This window comes from Perca fluviatilis, chromosome 5 (assembly GCF_010015445.1).
Source record: "Perca fluviatilis chromosome 5, GENO_Pfluv_1.0, whole genome shotgun sequence".
In the NCBI taxonomy this organism is placed as follows: Eukaryota; Metazoa; Chordata; class Actinopteri; order Perciformes; family Percidae; genus Perca; species Perca fluviatilis.
The window spans coordinates 43,295,968-43,301,280 of record NC_053116.1 but is presented as its reverse complement, the minus strand read 5'-3'; the positions used below and the strand labels follow the sequence as shown (position 1 = coordinate 43,301,280).

The 5,313-nt window shown below is 40.2% G+C and overlaps 1 long non-coding RNA gene across 1 annotated transcript; it reads right to left on the bottom strand.

Annotated features, from left to right (window-relative positions):
• Nucleotides 1–1,496: 1,496 nt before the first annotated feature.
• LOC120559613 lies at nucleotides 1,497–2,434 on the bottom strand. The gene is made up of 4 exons (XR_005639335.1): nucleotides 2,402–2,434; nucleotides 2,010–2,170; nucleotides 1,759–1,838; nucleotides 1,497–1,639 (listed from the first exon to the last, which is right to left on the bottom strand). It is a non-coding gene; the product is annotated as an uncharacterized LOC120559613 (long non-coding RNA).
• Nucleotides 2,435–5,313: the final 2,879 nt, after the last annotated feature.

Genomic DNA, 5,313 nt, shown 5'->3' with positions numbered 1-5,313 from the left:
ATTCTAAAAAAAAGAGGAATTCTCTCACCATGCAACACATCCACAACAAAAACATCTGACAACGACTGTACCCAGATCAATAAACCTCATCTACTAAATCTTAATTTCTAAATGCCTTGTTTACATCCTTGTGTATAACAATGACCCAAGTGCCAAAGAAAAACTTTAACTCTCATGAAGTTGGTCCAACATGTGGGACTTACTCGCCCATGATGCCTTTAAAAATAATCTTTGTAGCTTCATCCTAAAATACAGGAAAAACACAATTTACTAGAATCTGTTCAGCAAGAAATACTTAGTGATGTAAACTTTTTCTATTTTGATTGTTTAAAAAAAACAAAAAAGGAGAAATATGAATTTATATTTTATATCAAAGAAAATTGTTTTGATGTCGAAGGAGGTCCTGAACTTCAAGATTTACAGTCCAATGATTTTTTTTTTTGAGGAAGCATCAAGAGAGTTCTCTTCTCAGTTCAAATTGAAAGAATACTGTAAATTGAGGTTAGATCCTGACAGTAGAGTAACATATGGGGTACAGTGTAGATGTTACTAAGTCCTTATCTCCAGACATAATGCATGACATGATAGAGGGTGTCATACCTTTAGTTTTGAAACTTGTCCTGTGCCATGTGCATAAAAAAAAATATTAGCATACAAGAGAAAAGCTACTGAGAATGAGAATAGGTCAAAATGATAGAGCAAATAAGCCAGCACGGTGGTCTCAAAGACTACTATAATAAGGAGGCATTGCGGGCTCGGCATCTCAGAAATAGTGCATTTTAGACTTATTCCTTTTTTGATCGCACATCGTATTTCATTGTGCCAATATTGGCGTGTATACCTGGTTTCCCGAGAAATTGTAGATATTGTTCTAGCTCCAACGGTGTGAAGCGAGAATCTCTTTTAGATATTACTTGTGCAAGAATTTTTGACAGAGTTGAAAAGCTGTATTTGGAAATTTTATTACACCAAAATGCCATTATTTAATTCATTATTGAAGATTAAGGTCAATGTTTGGGCCTCTTCATTCTCACTGGTGCATGAAGTTTGAAGCAAACACCAAATTTTTAAGAATATTGCAATTGTCGTAATTTCATTAATATAGCTTCCACTCTGAGCAAACGTACCAGTTAAAACAATGCTGGGACTTTTCTTCAAATAATTTAGAGGATTTTGAGAAGGTACCAAGAAGCAGTACTAGCACTCCATTTTGTTCCTTACCACTTACTCTCCAGTGTGCTCTAGAGCAATATTTCACTGATGTTTCTTTAAGTGAAGATAAAGTTATACATGTTTCAGAAGTAACCGTTAACAATGTCAAGTATGCCACACAAGATGTTTTTGTTGTGGATGTGTTGCATGGTGAGAGAATTCCTTTTTTCAAAGTGAAATACACTCCCTTCACATTCATTTTCACAATACATCGCTGGATGAATCTGAGTGTTCTTTTTTTGGGTTGGTATTCAAGATCAAACACAAAATAAGAATAAAACGATGAGATCGTTGCTTCCTCTACCTTCATGCCTTCACACACCTCGACCCCGTCTACCTTCAGGGAACAACAGCTACGTCCCCCAAATGTGGACTTCCAGTCTTCTTGGGTCACCTGGACAATTGGGAATGGTGTGTTGGGTTCACCCTGAAGAATACAACAAAGCAGACAGGGATGCAAACACGTTTGGTCAAAAAAGAGAGATAGTCGATGGACACCCCCCAAAAAAAAGAAAACCGAAAAACTAGAGTGCTAGAGATGCATACCTCTCCAATCATGATGTGATGATCCACACTCATTTTAAAAATGATTGACAGGAGGATGAACACCGCTCTGAAGTCCATTCCTAGAAGAGAATCAAGATAGATACTTAATTTATCCCGAAGGAAATTTTAGGTATCCAGTAGCTTGCACACACACACACACAAAATCTGATTATGCACTTTGAATTGTCTGATTTTCTTGCCTTGCGCTTGTCAAAGTGTGAGTACTCTCAAAATAAGCTTTTTGTAGGTACCTTGTAGATTCTCGGTGAGTGCTTCTTCTCTGGCCTCCAAGTACTGTTTAGCTAGTGGAGATTTTCCTTGAGCCAGGGCAAACACTGGGAACTATCTGGTTAAAGCCATCAGTGAAGCCAATGCTCGCTGTGGAGTGTACACGACCCACCTCCTCCAACAGCTGCAGAAAGACAAAGACAAAGAAAGACAATTAAGGAATTGACCCCGAGGGAAAGAGGATTACAGAGTATTTAGCAACTATAGTGCAATAAAGGTCACCACACATCAGCTAGTGACATGGTGAAGGAGAGGGTAACAAGGTGGAAGGAAGGTGGGAGACCTAAGACTACCTGTGCTGTGAGTAGCCGTTACGGGACAGTGTGTAGATGGATGTGAGTGCGCCCAGACCTACCCGTGTTGGGTTGTGTGTTGCTTTGAGTGGAACAGGCCTCGTCCGTGTGCGCTCCTGCATCTGTCGTACTATTTGAAGGAACTTGGCCTGCTTTTTGAACGCGAGTCTTTGAATAGATGGTCTAGCATTGAGTCAGTTAAGCCCAGGTGTACCGTCTCTCCATCCACTTCATTTTCTATGGAATAAATAGCACATTGAATTTGATCATTACACATGCATTATGGGTATATAAACAGTAATTGGTTGTCCACATTTTAGAAATTCCCAGATTTAATTGGTACCATAGAGCAGTGTTTCTCAAATGGGGGTACGTGTACCCTTAGGGGTACTTTGGAGTACTGCAGGGAGTACATGAATTTTTAGCAAAAATTCTAATTTAAAAATGTCATGAATAATTCCTAAAATAATTATACTATAGTAATGAATACATTAAGTGATATATTATAAACAACAGAAATGTAGCATTTAAATGTTTGTTTAAATAAGGTTGTTGTTTAGGAAATCTATCACATATTATTCTTCCTCTTTATAGAGACTTTTTTTCTACCAAAATGTTTTGCACTGGTCGGGGTGGGGTTACTTGGCTTAAAAAACAATTCAGAGGGGGTACAATATTCAAAAAAGTTTGAGAAACACTGCTGTAGAGAACAAGACGCGGGAATTCCACACAACACAGACGCCATCTTCTAACTTAAACTGTTACACAGCTCCACGTGCACAAATGGAATCGAACATCATCCAACATCTTCAACTTATAAATATACAACACCCGTACACTAAACACTTACATAATGTATTATCTACATAGCTGCAGCACTATTTGGGCATCAACTTAACTTTAACTCAACTTTTCAGTTGATACGTTGGCGCTAATACGAGGGACACGAGCTAGCTAACGATTGCTGTAGCCAACTGTAGCTAGCCAGCTGAATTGACTGGCAAACGTTAGCTAGCTAAGGTCAGCTAACGTTATGCTTTCTTCTTTACAATCTTTCCAACTAGCTACATCGTAACAACGTTAGTGGTAACTTACAAATAAGTCCCGATATAATGTTAGCTTGATCTAACTGTAGCTAGCGATTAGCGTAATTAGCGCGTATGGTTAACGTTAAGCGTTAGCGCTAACTAGCGTTCGTTAGCAAATGCTGATCAGCCAACTTTAATCAGCGGGCTGCAAGTGTAACTTTCAAATGTAGCTAGTTACGTTTACGCTAACGCCGTATTACTCACCTCTGAATTTCTGCGCTTCTCCATCTGTCATGGTTAAACCACCTTCTATCAACGTTTGGATCAGCTCATCTGAGGGTAAAGTTGGCAGGGACATTGTTGAGCTGTCAACGTCGGGCGTCGCGCCGCCGCCAGCGCCGTATCCGAATGAAAGAAAGAGGCGTGGCCGTGAACGCAAATACCGGCGAAAAACTGCCAGTCATATTAGACAGACCAACAACGGGACAATTTTAAACACTTTTCGCAATCTTAATCATCACAAATTAAATTCCAGAGAACTTTTACGGGCGTTTGAAATGAACCGTTTAGATTTGAATATAGGCAGTCTTGTGAAAATTGATGCCGAATTGACAATTTGCTTTAAGGTTTTCGGGAGTTGAGAAGCTCCATGAAGTGAAGCGACAACAGCCAGCAGGCGCGATGCCCGGGGCCGCTAGCTCGTCGTTCGGCCAGTTCCTGCTCAGAGACCCGCTGTGAGCTGGAGCTCAGACCCGCTCTCTTAATAAAAGTATTTTATTTCCGCCGTTGATGTATCGTTTGTTTAAATATCACAACACATGTCCATCATAAGATCAACGGGAACCTGTGGTTAACTGTCTTTTCCGAGTTATATTAAACTTCACAAGCTGGCCGATCGTCACACACACACACACACACACACACACACACACACACACACACACACACACACACCGCGCACGAGCAGATGCAGAGGAGAGAGAGATACCTGTTTCGATCATAGACTGTATATATTCTATGGTTTCGATTCGGCAGACTTGTTTACAAATTATGACATAGGCTCTATCTAAATCTAATCTAGCCTATTTACATTGGATTTAGTATTTAGTCTTAGAAAAGCCATGTATAATTAGCTGCTACCCCAGAGGATTGTTGTACCCTGTCACTTGAAAGGTACTTCTGAGTACCCCACGGAAGTGTACCCTTTGACTTGAATAAGGTACTTTTTGTACCCTACAGGATGTGATACCGAGGTACTCTTGACCCATTTTAGGCGAACACGATAGGACCTTTAATGGTACATTTGTGAATGTTGTACCTTAAGGAACTAGATTGCTACCTTCACTATTACTTTATTTATGACAATGTACCTTTTCAAGGGTACCTATATGTACCTTTCAGCATGCATATTTCATTGTGCATTTTCTTTGGAAAGGTACTTTTTGGTACTCAGCTGGAGACATGTTTGTACCTTTGCTGGCACATTTGTGAAATTTGTACCTTAAAATTACTAATTGTACCCTCACTGTACCTTTATTTCTGAGAGTGTGTGGTGTTACTGCTAATCGATCCGCATGCCTCCTAACCGTAAGCTAACACTACCATTACATGTAATGGTAGCTAATGTTAGCTTAAAATCAAAGTCTGATATAGCTAGTTAATGCTATGGTGCAAAGTCACAGTAAACCCTATATTCGCACGGGATTAGAATACTTTTGGGACTGCGTGTGATTTAGAAAGTACCCCCTCACATCTGAGTTTAGGTGGGCGATTACAGGACAAGCAGAGACTGCTTTTACTTGAATATACTGCAATATATGTTCCTGCCCAGGAGTTGGGCAACGTTACCCGGAGGTGCCCGGCGGACAGGACACAATTATCATCCCTCGCCGCTACACAGCATCACCGCCACCCACACAGCATCACCCCGTCACCTCAGCATCACT